Genomic DNA, 19,783 nt, shown 5'->3' with positions numbered 1-19,783 from the left:
AGAAGCTGTGAAATAATAAGTGGGTATTTTCAAATTACTGTTTGTGCTGAAAACTTTTTTCACAGTCAGTATCAATATTTTACCCTTTTCTTCCTCCAGATTTAACTGTCATCATCAATAGCAAAGCGGTAAACTGAAGTAATGTCCTTTGTCTTCAATTTTATGTTTTTCAAAAGCACACACACACATCCCCTTTTGGTAATAATCTGGTAAAATTTCCCTCAGCTCTCCTAATTTGCCTATATACTTTTAAACTTAACGTTCTCTCTTTAAGGTGGTCTTGGGTGAGGGGTGATCATCTAGAAATACCATTGAGTTCATTTGATGGTTAGAAAAAGAACCACTAAAACAGGAAATTGAAGTGATAGTTGAAGTTGGAAGTGTGAGGGAACATTGACAGACTGACAGGTAGAGATCTGATGCAGGCAACAAGAAAGGAGGCAGCTACTATAGAGTGGAAATAGCAGAGATCATCAGGGTCTTAGACAGACTATAACAATTACAGTTTTGAGATGAAATTGTGTTTTCTGAGTATTTCATTTTGAGTAAAGTTGGATTACTAATCAAGCACCTTTATAGACATAAATCTGTTCAGATTTCCCATTTTCTATATGATTCGGCCTTTGTAGGTTTTATTTCTTGGCTATATGTCTTCTCGCTTGTAACATTTCTTGATGACTGTTGTATTTTCTTCTAAGCCTTTTTATTTACATAAAACCATTTCTAATGCCTTCCTCATTTCTGACTTGCTTATACTTTCCTATTTTCTTAATCTTCATAACAGTGGTGATTTTTTAAAAAAGAAATCTCTCAGATTTGTGATTTTTTCCCTCCTTGGCTCTTCTATTTGGATTGTTTATCTCTAATATTTAATTTTCATTCTTGTAGCTTTGAGTTTACTTTTTATATATTTTCTTTTCTTTGTTAGTTCTTTAACATAAAAATCTAGACTTCCAACTCATATTAATTGTACTATATATGCATAAATTTACAGGTATTATTTTCTTAACAGAGTATTATTGAACCTCATACATTTTGGTATGTTTCATTGTCATTTGTCCCCAAATAGTTAATACATTCCCTACTTATTTCCTCTTTGATTCACTAGTTGTATAAGATTGTGTGTTTCAATTTCCAAACATTAGATTTTCCAATTTTCCTTGTCTCCTCACCTCCTAATCCCAATTACAATTAGAAAAATATTTTGTAATATTTAAATGCTACTACATCATTAGGAAGTTTAGTCTTCATCATATAGTCTATTCTAGAAAAGTGTTGCATGTATACTTGAGAAGAATGTGTATTCTGCTATGGTTGGAGAAGAAGTGTTTGGAAAATTCTTCAAAGTCTAATATATGTATAAGGTTATTCAACATCTCTGTTTTCTTGTATCAGCTTTTTTTTTGCTGATAGTGAATCATTATCATACTTATGTATGTAGTATTTGTTTGTTTTTCTTCTTACAATTTTCTGTTTATGAATATATTATTTATTATGCCAAATGGGATATTACTATATAGATTGTTACAGAAACAAGAAAATGATTTATCTCTAGGATATCAATCCAGTGCCTTCCATTCAGAGTTTTATGACTGGTTCACTGTAAATTGCATCATTTAACTAAAGCTATCACTTTAGTTCTCTGAAACAGGAGTTTAGAACTCTAAGATTCTCACAATAAGTGCTGATGTCAGAAAAATGAGGAAAGGGCTTTAGAGAGCATTGATGGGAGAAGTCCTTCTGAATGCTGTGAATATGTTTCTATTATTCACTGATGAATAAAGTTGTTTCAGCCAATGGACAGGCAGGATTTAGCCAGGTGGGAAATCCAAACAGGGATAGAGAAAGGTAGTAGGCAGATTAAAAGAGACAGCATGTAGTTGCCAAGGAAGCAAGAGGCCTGGACATCACCAGTAAGCCAATACTATGTGGAGATAGGCAGATTAATAGAAATGGGTTAATAATTGACAGCTAGCCAATAAGAAACATGAGCTATTGACCAAGCAGTTTATAATTAATATAAGCCTCTATGTGTTTATTTGGGGCTAAATGGCTGCACAACCTGGCAAGACAACTTCCACCTACAGACCATAGCACTGATGAGAGGGAATATGACCTTGGCTGGATCTTAGTAGTCCAACAATCTGGCCACCCAAGAACAAGCTGACCTGCCACACTATGGTCTCCCTTCATGTTCTGTGAAGGCACAACTTCTGCAGGAAGAGGACCAGCACTAACAGACCGTTTCTGTTAATGTTATGCTTATTCACCTAGGTCATCATTATGTCATTCTACTTTTTATCTATAAATTTGATGAAGAAAAAGAAAATGAATACCATAATACAAGAAGGGAGAAAAACTAATCGAAATGAAAGAAAGTGTTACAAACAGAAGAAAGTAGAAAATAGGCATAACTGGTACTTTAAAATGATTTTAAATACTATCCATTAAAGCAGTGATTCGCAACTTGTGGATCACAACCCCCTGAAGTGGAATGGTCCTTTCAGGAGTCTCTTAAGATCATCGGAAGACACAGATATTTATTCTATGATTCATAACAGTAGCAAACTTATAGTTATGAAGAGCAACAAAAATAATTTTATGATTGGGTGTCACCACAATGAGGACTTGTATTAGGGGAAGGTTGAGAACCACTGCTTTAAAGCTATTCATCAATACCTAAAATTGGGCAAAACTGGAAAAAAGTGAAAACCTTGAAACTTAATTTATTTTCATTGTTCTATCTTTACTATAAGCAGATATTTCTATAGCAGGAGTTCTCTCACTGTGTTTCTCTGGATCTGGGGCATGAGTACCTTCCAGGACTTATTAGATATGCAGATCTTTTGTGACATATTTTATTATAACAATCCCCATGGTATAGTTGACTGATAGTATCTCATTTCTATTTAAAAGCAAAGGGCAAGTGGAAATCATATCTATGTACTTTGTCTTCCGAGTGGTGTGTATATGTGCATGATGTGTGAGCATGGGCATGTGTGTGCCACAGTTCACATGTGGAGATCAGAGTACAACTTTGGAACACTAGTTTTTTTCTTGCACCATGTCTTATGGATACCTACGTCAGGATCTCAAGGCTGTACAGGAAGTACCTTTACATGTTGTACCATTTCACTGGTTCTAACTTATGTAAGTTGACATTAGGTACCACTAAGAAAGAACAAAATGCTTCTAATTAAAATATTATGCAATTATTTTATTAATTTTATTAATTATTAATTATTAAACTTATTTTGTCCTACCTTATTTGTTAAAAAGAGCAAAATATTGAGACCCAACACAGATCTATCGTACAAGTGACTTTGGTAAAGAATCTCAGCAATTTGATTTTTATTGAGTCTTAGAGTTGTATCTGACAGGTGCCAATCTTGGTTACAAAGGGAAACTTTCAGTACCATAAGTGCCTAACACCTATTCAAAGCAATATTTCTTTAAGGTACTTGGGATGGAATTTAGCCCTAAGAGTTCACAAAACAAGCAGGAAGCACTAATTAAGAACTAGTGATCTATACCTATTAGGCATCTTGACATTAGTGCTGCATTATATAAGACTATTCAGAAGTTCCAAACTGGGATAGAAGGTTGAGAACCACTGGCAGGAATGTATTATCACTATAGATGACATGGACATTTTTCTCATTACAGCTTTCTCATATATCTGGGAGAGCTGGCCAGGCTTATGTGCTCTGTAGGGATCGATACCCTAATCTGTAGCACTAATGATATTGGACATCAGTTAATATCACAGGCTACATTGCAGAGGTACATAGGGTTTGGCATTTGGTAACGGATACCACTGTACAAGTTACTCAACCACCTTTTAATATTTTGTAATCATCCTGTTTTGTAGGCTGGCATCTCCCTGATTCCACCCATCTAATTCCCATCATTTTCACTCAGTTTGAATTTCCTGCCTAACATTCTGCCTGGCTACCAGCCTGTCAGCTTTGTATTAACCAGTTAGAGTAATACATGTTCATGGTGTGCAGAAGGATTATTCCACAGTGTGTGTGTGTGTGTGTGTGTGTGTGTGTGTGTGTGTGTGTGTGTGTGTGTTTCAGGCTTACTATTTTTATAAAGACTCTAAGAAATTGGAGCAATTGTATTTGACTGTATAAAAATACTTAGCTGACTGAGAGGCCAGCATGGGTCTGATCCAGACACCCTGAATGTGGGTGTCAGCGGGGAGGCTTCGACAATCTATGGGGCCTTGGATAGTAGATCAGTATTTATCCCTGGCGTATGAATGGACTTTGGGAGCCCGTTCCACATGGAGGGATGCTCTTTCAACCTGGATACATGGGGGAGGGCCTAGGCCCTGTCTAGGATGATAAGAGGGACTTTGAAGATCCCCCATGGAGAGCCTCACCCTCCCTGGGGAGCATAGGGGGTTGGGGTGGGGGTTTGGGGAGGGGTTGGTGGGAGGCAGGGGAGGAGGGGAGGGAGAGGGAGCTGGGATTGACATGTGAAGCAAGATTGTTTCTAATTTAAATTTTTAAAATTAATTTAAAAAATACCTTTGTCATCCTGGGAATGTGGTTTCCAGTTTCCTCTATGTCTGCCAATGTTCTAAGTCTAGGTGCTTGTAAGTCTTTTAAACACTACTTGTGCCTATTCACTTGGGAGAGGGATAGGAGGTTAAAAACAAAGTAAGAACTTCCAGAAAGAGCTACAGAAAGTGTCATTAGCGTTTATTTTCTTACAGCTAAATTTAGTCATCAACTTGACATGGAGATTAAATTGTTCTCAGGAGATTTTCACTTGATTGCTTCATCACCTATATTTTTTTAGATAAAAATATATGTACAGATTCTGACATCCCACATTGTTTCTGTGAAAGACTAATAAGACTGATAGAGAAAACAAATACACTTAGGAAAAACATGTTTGGGAACCTTGGTGAGACTGATCATTGAGACTATTCTCCGTTCCATGAGGAGAAGACAGCTGCAGATCCCCACTACGCCATTTAAGGCACAGAAGAAACAGCAGCTAGTCAGCAAGCCTGCAATAAAACCTTCTCTCTCCTCAGTCACATTGAGCAAAAATAGAAAAGCTATTGAAACAAAGACTAAAGAAAATTCAAGACCCTAAGCTTAAGTTTGACTCCTATGGTTTTCAGTCTTCCTGACGCTGGACCTGCTATTCTTGTACTTCTGTATATCCATGTGAGATTTCTTCCTGTTCTGTCAAGATAATTTTGTGCTGAGGAGGAGGAAGAAATGGAGTTTTGTGTTTGGAAGCTGAAAGCCTGGATTCTTACATGTATACCTTAACGTTAGTGCTGACTGTGCTATACAATTAACACGTACACAGGCTTCTATCATCTGTATTCCCCCAGAAAACATTACCAAATACAGGCAAATTCTAAATGTAGCTCTTATGTTTCATTTTACACCCACCACAACTGTAGTTTCTTTGCTTAAACACACATATCTATGTCTATTGCCAAGAGAAAAAGGTTGATAATTCTAGAAATCACAAATTTTGTAATGAGATTTTAAAAAATCATAGTAGGAAAATTAAAAGTTGCATTTTCAAATGGTGCATAAACACTCATATTTATGTATGTTCAGTGGATACAGACAAAGGGGAGAGATAGGGGCATAGATTGCAGAGGTCATATGTGTATAAATATTTTATGAGTGATAAAGACAGCAAAGAGAAACATAACATTATGCACTTATCCCTCACATAGATGATTCTTTTATCTATAATTTAGGATAGGTTATGTAACAAAATTCTGTGGAAATCTAGGCCTCTATGTATTCCCTTATAAAAGTAGCATATATTCACCACATTTGTCTCTGTCTCTCTATCTCTGTCTCTTTGTCTTTCTCTCTCTCCCTCCCTGTGTGAGGGTGTGTGTGTGTGTGTGTGTGTGTGTGTGTGAGTGTGTGTGTATGCCAATCAGTTTAATTAAGGTTACTTCTAGGACCATTGATGAGGGGCTATTTGCTGGAGCATTGGTAACTTACCAGAGTCTACATCCCTAAAGGGACTATCTCTCCTCCCTCCAACATGCAATAAATTCTCAGAAGTCCTCAGAGAAAGATAGGGGCTTATGATTACTTCCCACTTCCATGACAGAATGGGCACAGGCCCAATCTTGTGCAATTATTTTACACAGGCTGTCCCAGATGCTGGTAGTTGAAAGTGGAATGGCCAAGCAGACAGTATTCTAGAGCATTCCATTGATTCCTACAGTCTTTCAATCTTCCTTTCCACAAGGTTATCTGAGCTGTGGAGGGGATAGTGTTCATGTTTCATTAAGGGTTGATCATTCAACGTTCTTATCTCGGCACTTTGACCAATTATGATTCTCTGTAGTAGTTTCTACCCATTGCAAAAAAAAGAGAAAGAGAGAGGGAGAGAGGGCGAGAGAGAGAGAGGGAGAGAGGGAGAGAGGGAGGGAGGGAGGGAGGGAGGGAAGAGAGAGAGACAGAGAGACAGAGAGAGAGACAGAGACAGAGAGAGCATGAGCATCAATCTACGAACATAACTTAGATATTTAGAAGACAACTTGATAAACACCACGTGTCCACTTAACAAAATAGCAGCAATAGCTTCTCCACTAAGGGTGTGTGACTTTCACAGTCACAGGCTTTTGACTGAATCTATGGTATCAGATGCAAATTGTTTTTTACGGAACTTTACTGAAGTCAAATCTTAAGGTGGCCATCCCACTGCTAGCACTGGATACATCTTGTTTGCTAGGTTGATACTGTAGCACATAAGGCTGACACCAAAGAAGTTCATATTAAAAACAAAGCATATTTATTGTTTTCAAGATGGAGTCTAATTGTGTAAATTTACTCAAGATCCTCCTCAGTTAATCTCCTGAGGTTTTGAATTTCAGAAATGTGTCATTATATCCAGGTTTGAGTACATGGATTTGAAAAACAAAATCAACACACTGATCTTTTATCTCACCCTTTGGAAGCACTATTTTTCAATATTTAAAATAATTTTTAAATTTAAATATATTTTGATCATATCTTCCCCTCCATCCAGTTCTTCTAGAACCTCTCTGCCTCCCTATCCACCCAACTTTAAGCGTTTTCTCAAAAATAAATAAATAAATAAACCCAATACAACAGAACCAAGAAAATGAATAAAGCCAAAGACAACTCCCACCCACAAAAAACAGGACACTGTAACCAAATTAAAGCATGAATAAAAAAAAACAACAACAGTGGTGTCCATTGATCACCACTACTCCTGAATATGAGATCTGACCTGGGGTGTTTGATATGCCCATTGTCACTCTAGTGGAGAAAACTGATTTTCACAGTCCCAGCAAACATTAAGGAGAGGGGACGCGATGGGACTGAGAGGGGAGAAAGGATATGAGTTTGGATGAATGAGGTAGGATGGGGAATCTGGTAGGAGCTGGGGAGTGAAATGAATGTGATAAAATAAAGTATATAGAATTCTCAAAGAGTCAATAAGAACATTAAAATGTTATTTATCCTCTACATCTTACATTTAAAAATCTCTAATAAACATTGAATACATAATTGTATAAGAATGTCATAATTTATATATCACAATGGCTTTTTTGAAGAAAAGATTAAGAAGTATGTTTATATAAACTTCTATAAGGGATAATAAAAGCATAGAAATTATAGTGTAAAGTAAGATTATGCATAAAGTGCATTTGAATGTTAAAGCATAACCCCAAGCTACTTAGGGATACAATGCTTGGCTATGAAACTGAGTAGGACAAAAAAATTAGCATTGTACTATCAGTATGGATAAAGATTGTATTTTATTACTATTTTCATGTTGAAGTGGTGATTTTACTTGAGTATATTAAAATTGGTGGCTATTCTAAGCAAGTAAGTAGATGAATATGTGTGTGTGAGGTCTTTTGAAGTTCTATTTATATTTTTTTCAATGGCAAGGACTTAATAAGTTGTAGAAGGCATTGAAAATTGTGAAATAGCTGGTGTTAAAAATTATTCACATAACCTTATAGACACAGAAACAGAGGCTTCCACCAGCATTTCCAGGCAGGTGGCATCTTAGGCCATATTTTCTAGATACAGAGCTAACATAATGGTAGCAGCTATATCTGATTAAATGAAGAAAAACTAATGACTCTTCTTCTTCCCTATAATCTCCAGAAAAGAGTATGAATTTTTCTTAGATCAACTCACTATTAAAATAGTCTTTAAACAAAGAATAAAGTAATTCTTCTATGTACTGACTTATATATACTATCATGCCACTACCTGTAAAACATTTCAATTTTAGTAACTGACATGTTATGTACTGTAACTCTCCAAAATTACTTTACTGATACAATCTTATTTCAAAGCATTTTAAATTTACAAAGCAATTTCAAAGTATACTACATTTACACACCTCTTTGAACTTACTAAAATACTTAAATAAGTTATTAAAACTTGAAAGCAATAAAATTTGTCATAATTTCTTCATCTAAACTTTTTCCTTTACACCTTAATAAATATTTTGCTTTGTTTTGCTTCCATTATTTTACAAACAGGCAGTTATCAGGCATAATGAATTTCACTTCCATCCCACAGCTAAGTAAAATATGCATTTCTTAAGCAGTTTCAAAGTATCAGGTCTTATATTAAGGTTTCTTGTCTATCTTCAGTTGATTTTTGTGCAGTGTGAGAGATATGGATCTAAGTTGATTCTTTTATGTGTGAATATCCAGTTTCCCCAGTTGAAGAGGCTGTGTTTTTTCCAATGCGTACTTGTGACACCTTTGTCAAACATTAGGTAGTTATAGCTACATGACGTTTATTTCAGGGTCATATATTCTATTCCACTGATGTATGCTTGGATTTTTGTTCCAGAACCATGCTGTTTTTCTTGCTGTGGCTGTATTGTATAATTGAAATGAGATTCCGATCAGGATTGTTTTAGTTATTCATGATCTTTTTTGCCTTCATATGAATTTTAGATTTTCCCCATTTCTGTGAAGATGGTCATTGGAATTCTGATGAGAATTACATTAAATCTGTAGATGTGCTAAACAATATAGTCATGTTTTTCAATATTAATGTTGTCAGTAAGCTAAATAAATTCGACTCAGAAAGATGAATATTGTATTTTCTCTCATTTACAGAATCTCCTCTCTCTCTCTCTCTCTCTCTCTCTCTCTCTCTCTCTCTCTCTCTCTCTCTCTCTCTCTCTCTCTCTCTCTTTCTCATGTGTGTGTGTTTGTATGTTGCACATGAAAGTTTGAAGGGGCCATGAGAGGGAGGAAGACATTTTAAAGCAGATAGGAGGAGGAAAAAACAGAACGTAGTAGAATGTATAGGACATTAAAGAAGAAGAGAGGATTACATGAGAGGAGGAGACCAAAAGAGGGGAAGGGCAGATGGGTTAGGAGAAGCATGAAAATATATGAAGTAAAATAACTATGATAATACCAGGTGAAATGTATTTTTCTGATTAAGAGTAAAATAACATACCAAGAAAAGAGGTTAGCAAAGAAGTTACTTTTTTAAAAATAAATTGAGCAGTTTTATTATGAACAATTTTTCCTAAAATAAAACAGGTGAAATAATAGACAAAAATAAAAAGTAATATATGAGAAGCCAGAGGAATTTCTTCCATTTTCTTTTGTAAAGATTACTATCATTTGCCTGTAGAAAGATGTAGTTAGCTTTAATAATATATAAATTAGGGTGGATGGAGAATTAGTTGATGATTACTGAGCTGAAAAATTTGGGAAGTTATCATTTAAAGCAATTTTTTATCAATTTTTAATTTTTTTTTATTTTATTTTCCAGTTTAAATTTAGATAAGAAACAAGGTTGCTTCACAAGTCAGTTCCAGGTCCCTCTCCCATTCCCTCCCTTCCTCCCGTGCCCTCCCCCCCCCCGTTATCCCCTCATTTCTCCAGGGAGGGTGAGGCCCTCCATGGGGGTGTGCATAGTGTGTCATTTCATATAGGGCAGGGCCTAGACCCTTCCCCAAGAGTTCAGGGTGAGAGTGCACCTCACATTGTTCTATGGGAGTCCAAAGTCCGTGTGTATACTTGGGATGGGTACTGATCTGCTGCCCAAGGCTCAGTAGATTCCCTAGGCCTCTTCACTGACACCCAGATTCAGGGGGGTCTTGATCAGTCCCATGCTGGCTTCCCACAGGCACATATTCCTTTGATCCTCCTTGAACTGCAATTTGATAAGTTTTCACACAATGTTAATCTCCCTTTATGTTTTTGATAATTCATCAAGCATGTCATTATGTGCTTGTTCATGTTTTACATCCAAATTATAATTTAGCATAATTCTATTAATTTCTTACCTATTGTTACTAAGTTTTAAAATATTATCAGACCGAGCAAAAAGGTCTCAGCAGTTAAGTTGCTTCTACATTCAGCTCTAGTACTTAGTGCGATGGGAAAAGTCATGGAGGTTCCACTCCCTCACTGCTGCTTATAAATGGTTCTATGCCAGCTTTAAACAACTGGAAAGGTCAGAAAACAACCAGTTTTACCATTAGTCTTTCCAAAGTTCATCTGGATTTTCAAAAATGTACTCATAAGGGTCAAGCTCAACTCTGCTGATCTTGCCTAAACACCTGGTCTTGGGATGCAAAAGCAGTTTGATTCGATTTCTTGTCAGCAGCTAGAAGGGATTATTCATTGATTTATAATATTTCCATTTTCTCCTTGCCCGCATCTTTGAATTCATATATACTTAACATTCAAACTGGACACCAATTTATTTTGCACTATTTCCTAAATTAAACGCAATACAGGAAACAGGTACCACTGCTGTTAGCAACCAAAAAGACAGGAGAAGACTTCTAGGTCCCCGTCTCCCTTCTCTGGGCTTTTTCCTTTCCTTCCTTCCTTCCTTCCTTCCTTCCTTCCTTCCTTCCTTCCTTCCTTCCTTCCTTCCTTCCTTTCTTTACTTCTTTTTTTCTAATTTGAGACAGAGTTTCTTTCATGCGTCCAAGACTGGCCTCAAATTCACTCTGTAGTTGAGGTTGCAGGAGGTAGAACCCCTGGAGTAGAGTAGCAACAAAGGTTTTTGATTTCTCTAATTGTTTTTCTCTCCTAGCTATGGCATTCCCCCATCTCAGGGTAGCAATTCCCTTAGTTCAAAGACTTTCAGCTTTTCCACAGTAGTGTTTCTTGTTTATTGCTTAGCCTATTTTGATATACATTATTTATTTTCCTAATAAATACTCTACATGAAATCAGATATCACTTTATATAAGAATTCTTATTAAAAAAACTTTTTTAAAAATGCAGTACAGTTTCAGTTTTGACTAGGAAACTTACACAGACTTGCCTGTGAGGAAAAGCTCTTGCTCTGAAATGAAAGTAGTCAATGTTAGAAAGGCCTCACATGCAGTTTCAGTGCTGAATTCCTGGAAATGTGAGAAATGTGTTATTGCTATATCTATATCTATATCTATATCTATATCTATATACCCCTTAGTGCTTGCAAAAAAGTTAAACAGTACTAGGGAAAAATGAAGAAAGGCTACATTAAGTAGTTTCCTTTGGAAATGAGAACAGCATGCCTATGTGGGGGGGGAGGCATAAAAAATAGTGGATGGTAATGGAGTCTCAAGGTATTTTTCATTGGCAGTATTTTAAATAGATTAAACATTTCAGTCAAAAAACTAATTAAAAACCCAGCCTGGAACCTGTAAAAATAGATAAATAAACTATTAACTTACAAGTCAGTGGAGAGGACAGTCTCAGAAAATGAATGACTCAAAATGAACTCTAGAATGCTTACAATGGTGATGATGGGAAAAAGTTTGAAAAGTGTGGCTCCACAAGTGAAGATTTAACAAACAATACTTTAGCATTGGTATCTGTCTAGAATATCAAAATTTGTTACAGTGACAAACCATATTGAAAATTTAAAGTAGACATTCAACTATTTTTAGACAGATCAATAATTTCGGATAATCTCACTAGGAAGAGGAGTAAGATGGCCTTGCTGAGAATTATCCCAGGATAAATGCTTTGTAAGGTTATTCTTATGTTGTTATACTTTGTTGTTATAGTCTATGTGAAGTATAGCCATTCATAATTATCTCATTTTCTACCAGCTAGAGCTTCTTTTTTAAAAATCACATATTAAAATTCTATACCATCTGATAGGATTGCTTCAAAGTTTGTTTTGTCTGACACACATTCTTTAGTATATGTGTGTGTCTGTGTGTGTGACAGAGAGGAGAGAAAGAGAAAGAGAACGAGAGAGAGAGAGAGAGAGAGAGAGAGAGAGAGAGAGAGAGAGAACCATCAGCTTCTATTTTTATTAAAGATGGAATAATGGAACATATTCCTATTTTTAGTTCTTTTATTCATTTTGTCAGGCTTTTAAGAGCAGAGAGAGAAAATCATGCATTTTTCTCTGCCAATTTAAGTATTGCTGATTGCCTTTTAAGGTTAGAAATATTTATGGCTGAATTTATAAGACTCAGTGTATTCAGCCCAAAGGGCAGATTCATGCACCTTACCTGAATCATAAACACTGTATAATAAAAACTATAAAATTATTTGGACTTTTAGGTAACATGAATTAGTGGGAGTACTTATGCTTATTTATTTTTTGTTTAGATAATGTTCTGAAGCATTTAAATAATTATGTGTGTGTGTGTGTGTGTGTGTGTGTGTGTGTGTGTGTGTGTGTAAAAGCTGGCTGGAAATGAAAGTGACAGCTTTTGTCTTTCAGTGGGAAATCCTGCACAGAAGCATTCAGAGCCATCAATGTCTTTTAATGACAGACACAAAAACACCACCGTGTTCAGGATATTTAGGATATTTCTTCAGGTTAGGGTGTGATAGTGTGCAAGTGACATTAACAAAGACAAACTTGCTTCAATTAGATAGTGTTAATTAGTACTTCTTACATAATTATCAACATCTGGTCTGCTTTTCACCTGCTCTTCATTTGCTGATTTCAATCTCCATTTAGGTGAAGTCAGCAAGTAAGCTTCAACATAGGAAAACAAGTCAGATATCTGGTGCTTAAGTTTAATATAAAAAATGAACTGATAATTAATGAACAGAGAATCTAAGAAATGAGAATAAGTAGTATCAAGAAACATAATATACATATAATTATATCTAGCAGGCTCAGTGTTGAAGGACTTAACAAATGTCTGAGCATTATACCTATAGATATATCCAACTTAAATACAGTTCGATATACAGTTGTAAATATCATTATAACTTATCTGACTGGATACAAATATATAACAATTCTGAGAATAGCAAATACATTGATGTAATCATCTGGCTAGTTAAAAATCAAGGACCCAGCCCCCAAAGTGTTACTCATGTTCCAATTACATATTGTATGAATTTGACAGGGGAAAGTGGTCAGGGGATGGAGTAGGATTCTGAGGGGAAATAAATACATGTATGAAAGTATAAAGTAATGAAAATTATAAGATTTAAAATTATAAGATTATATTTGTGGAAAATAATTAATTTTAGACAGATTCTTGTTTAAATGCTTATTGATTGGAAAGTGTTCTGAAATGTGCAATAACTTGTATTGTAGCTAGTGGAAGATGAGCATGTTCTAGACACTGAAAATCAATCACTGCCTCTGAGTAATTCTATACAGTAATGTGGAGCTTTCCAGACACATACACATGGTAGTGATGGAAAGTTACCTAGAAAGACAATTGAACTAATTTCACAAACTTCAGTAATTCTTTCCCTATTTTCTACACTGTGCAAATGCTTGCATAATATTTTTATATGGATGAAACTATCTTTCAATTTGAATGCTCATCTCTTTGATAATTTACAATAATAGCTAATACATTATAGTCATGAGAAAAATCCAACCCTATTTTCTTTATTTGAAAATTTGGTTGATTAATATTCTGCATGTATGAATTAATTCTAAAATGAAAACATTTATGATTTCATAAGAAGCTATTAGTGTGAAAAAAAGTACAGGATATAGACAGGTATGACTATATCACTAGAAGGATCTAAATCAAGCAGTATGTGCATGGTAGAAGAAGCTGAGAATCAAACAGCATTTCAAAGCAAGGGTGAAGAAGCACTGATAGTGAACATTTCCAATTGGATATATCTGAAAGTACCAGGCAATTCTTGGCAGATTCCCCATGGACTCTAAAATGAAGATGAGCACAAAATTAAAAAAATCAGTATAGCTAGGGGAAGCAGAGCATAAGAAATCTCAACCTTAGGCCTGGTGAAATTCTCAGTAATTCCTACTTCCACATCTTACCCATAAATGACAGATATTTATTCCTTACAAACTTGTAAAAAATGCACTTGAAATCAGGAATAAAATTGAGTAGCCAAGAAATGTTTGGCTCTCCTCTAGGGCTTATCATCTATCTAGCCACAATTAGCTCTAATAATAGTCTTGTGGAGGGGTCCTTAAATCCAATCAGCAAATGATTGGTTATTCCTATAATATTCATGGCACTGTTGCACTAGTGGACATGTAGACATGTCTTCTCAGGGTGGCCGTTATTATAACTCTCCAGATTCTCAGTTGGGTAAGATTTATAAGTACATTCCTACTATGTCAGCATGCATAATACCTCTAAGTCCATGAAAGCAAGCCAGTATGGATGAAACTTCTAGATCAGTGTGACTGATCATGTACTATTGTATAAATAATTGGTGGGCTCTTCCTTGAGGAAGACTATTTTTTATGATTTAAGCATTCCTTAATTATCCTTAATTCTTTTTTCCCTCTTTTTTTAATTTTAACTTTTTACACATGTTATCTCAGTTATCTGTAATTCTTTGGTTATGGTTGAAGCCTCCTGAAATTCCCCTTTTTCATGTAAGGATGTTTATTTTTTGTTTGTTTGTTTGTTTGTTTGTGGAGGGGTTGGTTTTGGTCTTTCTAGACAGGGTTTTCTCTGTGTAGTTTTGGAGCCTGTCCTGGAACTAACTCTTGTAGACCAGGCTGGTCTCAAACTCACAGAGATCTGCCTGCCTCTGCTTCACAAGAGCTGGGATTAAAAGTGTGTGTGCCACCACCGCCTGGCAAAGGATGTCTATTGTTGTCATTCATGTTAAGGTCTTTGTTAGGTAGTCAAGTTGGTGAGACTCCATGGGTGTAGCTTCTGACATTTGTCCCACCCAGTTTCTCCCTACTGTCCAAAATCAGCAGCACATATACATTCTGCATACATTTCTCTGTCCATCCAAGTACTTTGATGAACTTCTATCCTATTAGCAGCTTGTCAAACCAAGGACCTAAGAGACAAGAGTAGGTTAAAATGAGTCCCAGGTTAGCATTATTTTTGGTATTTACAATTTTGAATGCCAAAGATTAAGATTCATCTTTATTGATACAAATTGTTGTTTCTCACTCTTGGCAGAAGACTATCAAATTATCCACTCTTGTCTGTATATATTTTCTCTGTGTGCATACACTTTCGTACCTGGTTGCCTTAGCTTGTTTATTTTAAATACTGCATTCCTTAAGCCCCTTGTTGCTCTACCTGTACTTCTGTCTCCTGCCAAAGCCATGCTTACTTATTTCAGGTGCTGTACATCAAAATGGGTGGCTACAACATATGCTGTCCCAGTTGTCCCTACTGTCATGCTATGTGGTCCATGAATTTTCTAAAACAGCTATATTACTAGCTCTTCTATTCTTGATACATTATTTTACTTCATATAACAATGGAAAATGTAAAGATTGCCCTTCAATCATGAAGTTCTGGCATATTGGGGCCAGAATAAGTATCTCTTTTTATGTGTCTTCTCTCAATTATTTCTAATCTTTAGAGGAAGAAAACTAATGATGTACATAAAAGAACCAACTCTCCACATTTGGGATAATCATATTCCTCAAATCCCATAAAGCAGTTAACTTAGCATTATACAATGTCACCAGGCAATTTAATCACTTGTTTAAAAGAATGATAAATAGCTGGCAATTTGAGCTTCAACACACTCTCCAGTTAGATCAGTTTTGTAAAAATAAAAAGTAATCACAAGACTGATGCGATGTGCCCAGTTCACTAGTGCTATACTTTGGCAGGTAGTCAAGAATGACACAAGAAAGAAGGCTGGCTAGGCATAGTGGCACAGTTTTTTAATACCATTAAAAAAGGTAGGTGGATCTCTGAGTCTTGTAGATCAGCACGATGTACATAGAGAAATCAGGTAGTACAACATGGCTACCTAGCAATACCTTGTCTCAAACAAACAAAGAAAGGAGGTTGAGGAAGCCATGAAGTATCTCTCATTGTCTCTGCTTCAGTTTCTGCCTCTAGGTCCTGCCTTGAGTTCCTGCTTTGATTTCTCTTGCTATGAACTGTGTCCTGGGAGATGTACACTGAAATAAATCCTTTCTTCCTTAAGTTGTTTTGATCATGGTGTTTTATCACAGCAAAAGAAACGCTACAATGTGTCCCATAAGAGTTAGTAGAATTTGCATTATGAATCATCTAGACAGAAGAGCAAGCCTCAGGAAAGGAAACGTACCTGAGAAACATGCTAATGAGAAGGAAGTTATTCACAAATCTTTACTGATAAGACTTCCCGTTTTTTTCTGAATTCTTACGCAAAGTATAACATTCTCTATTCCCCATTTCAGTGTCAACTTTGGATACGCATCTAGGTCCTACACATGCTTAACCTTACACGGGACACTTCACTCTGAAGGGAAGAACTGACAAATGCCAAAACTGAATTGGAAAAATAATAGAAAAAATATTCATGAATTCGACCAAATGAGAGACTCTGATGAAGAACGTGCCATCCAGGGTCTATTACATGGCTAACAAACAAAACAAAACAAAAGAGAAGCTAGTCATACCTTCTCAAAGAATACTCTATAAGAATATTAAAAATTACCATCTCACTCCTGTAAGAATGGCTAAAATCAAAAACACCAATGAAAATTTATGTTGGAGAGGACCTGGAGAGAGAGGAACACTCCTCCACTGCTGGTGGGAGTGCCAAGTTATACAGCCACTTTGGAAATCAATATGGAGATTCCTCAGGAAAATGGGAATTAGTCTACCACAAGACCCAGCAATTCCATTCTTAGGCATATATCCAAATGATACATATTCGTACAAGAATGTCTCTTCCACTATTTTCACAGCAGCATTATTTGTTCCATAGCCAGAAACTGGAAGCAACCTAGATGCCCCTAAACTGAAGAGTGAATAAAGAAAATGTGGTACATTTACACAATGGATTCCTACTCAGCGGGAAAAAAATGGAATCTTGAAATTTGCAGGCAAATGGATGGTACTAGAAGAAACCATCCTGAGTGAGGTAACACAGTCACAAAAAGACAAACATGGTATGTACTCACTCGTATATGGATTTTAGACGTGGATCAAGGGAGTTCCAGCCTACAATCCCACTGCCAGTGATTCTGGGAAACGGGAAGGACCCTAAGAGAGATATGCATGGTACCCCAGAGAAGGGGAATGATTCAAGATCTCCTGAGTAGATTGGGAGCATGGGGGCGGAGAGGGAGCCAGAAAAAAAGAGAGGGGGAGAAGAGGGAGAAGAGGAGGACATGGGGGAGCAGAAAGATTAAGTTGAGGGAAGAGTAGAGCAGAGCAGGATAAGAGATACCATAATAGAGGGAGCCATTATAAGTTTGAGGAGAGATCTGACACTAGTGAGATTTCCAGAGATCTACAAGGATGACACCAACTTGCAAACTAAGTAATAGTGGAGAGACTACCTTAAATTCTTAAATGCCCATCCCTGATAATGAGTTTGGCGACTACCTTATATGTCATCCTAGAACCTTCATCCAGTGACTGATGGAAGCAGAGGCAGACACCCACAGCTGAACACTGAACTGAACTCCTGGAACCCAGTGACAGAGAGGGAGGAATGATGAGCAAAGGGGTCAAACCCATGCTGGTAAAACCCACAGAAACTGCTTACCTGAACAAGGGGGAACTCTTGAACCCCTTGACTGATGCCTGGGAGGCCAGCATGGGACTGTTCCTGATCCCCTGAATATGGTTGTTAGTGAGGAGGCCTGGACAATCTATGGGGCCTTGGGTAGAAGATCAGTATCTATCCCTGGCATAAAACTGGACTTTGGATGTCCCTTCCAAAATGAGGGATGCTCTCTCAGCTTGGACTCTTGGGGAAGTGCTTAGGCCTAATCTGAACTAAATGACAGACTCTGGATATCTCCATGGAAGGCCTCACTTTCCCTGGAGAATGGAGTGGGGGTTAGGTGGGGACTGGGGGAGTGAGAGGGGCAGGGGAGGAGGGGAAGGAGAGGGAACTGGGATTGACAGGTGAAACAAGATTGTTGTTAATTTAAAGAAAAAGAAAAAAGAAAAAAATTTAAATTGTCAAGAAAACCAGTAAAGGTTTTTATAAATTCGAGCAATAAAACATAATATTATCTAAAACCACAAATCAAGAAGAAGCAAATAAAAATAGATTTTATTGAAGGATCACACCCTGCTTGTCATGGAATCAGAGTAGTATCAAGATGCTAAATGGGAATCTCTGTGTTTGGAAATCAGAATTGTATTGCCACTGCTACTCCTCCCACATCAGCACATATATATAAAGCAAATGAGAAAATGAGATTTCTTTTTTGTTTTGTTTTGTTTTTATGAGACAGGGTTTCTCTGTATTGTTTTGGAGGCTATCAGTCCAGCCCGGCCTCAAACTCACAGAGACCTGCCAGCCTCTGCCTCCCGAGTGCTGGGATTAAAGGCATGTGCCACCACTGCCCGGCGAAAATGAGATCTCTTATGTTCTCAAATTCTCAATAACAAATTTTTAAACTAATTTTTAAACTACAAAACAGTAGAACAACATTGCTGAAGTCCTGGAAGAAATAAATGTGAATCCACGTTTTTATTCATGGTCAAAAGCCTTTTACTATAAATGCTACAAAGACTTAGGAAGATGAAACACTTCCAGAAATCTCATGTCCATGAACCTTTCCCAAAAATTACCTCAGAGAGAATTTCATAAAGCTACAATTTTTGGAATAGCTACATATTATATGTATTTAATGCCTGAATAATGTGGTAAAGATGGAAAAATTCAGACCTCACATTATAAGCTCTGATGTTGCATGATTAACACAGCAATTTGAAAACAGGGAAAAGTTTAGAGTAAATGGGAATAAAATATACTTGATAATTGAGTCAATGGTGTTGGGAGTAAAATATATTTAAATAGATTAAAGAAGAGCTTGACAATTAAAAACATTTATATTTACAAATAGCACTAAAATTATCCTATGATTAATGAGAAGAAAAATACATTACTCATTAATAGTGATGTAGAGAAAAGACTTTCAAAACAATGTTTTAGTTAAAGTATTATAGACAGGTATCAGTACAAAGATAACCATTGCAAAAAGGTTCATTTTCCCAAGTAGTAAAAGAAATACAGGGGCAAAGAACAAAGCAAACAGCAAGAACTGTGGATGGTATTCACTTATGAAATGAATTTTTATTATAAGATCAAGACCAAATGAACTAATTCTATCAATACATATTAGCTAACGTTGTAAAAAGAAATGTCTTTATGGGTTAAGAAAGCAAAATTTAACATTATTCTATATGCAAAAGACATATCTAAAGTGAACAGAGAAAAGGTAAAAGATGAAAGAATGAACAAAAATACACTAAGCAAGGGCAAGTAAGAAGAAATCAGGGGCCATGATTTTGATCTCAAACAAGGTTAGATCCAGGCCAGAATTAAACAATATAAAGTAGGACACTCTGTGATGCAAAAGACTACAATTCACAGGGAAGATATTAGTATCTATTCACCAAATACCAG

This window comes from Mesocricetus auratus, unplaced genomic scaffold (genome assembly GCF_017639785.1).
Source record: "Mesocricetus auratus isolate SY011 unplaced genomic scaffold, BCM_Maur_2.0 Super-Scaffold_100691, whole genome shotgun sequence".
Taxonomy (NCBI): domain Eukaryota; kingdom Metazoa; phylum Chordata; class Mammalia; order Rodentia; family Cricetidae; genus Mesocricetus; species Mesocricetus auratus.
This window is presented reverse-complemented; position numbering follows the sequence as displayed.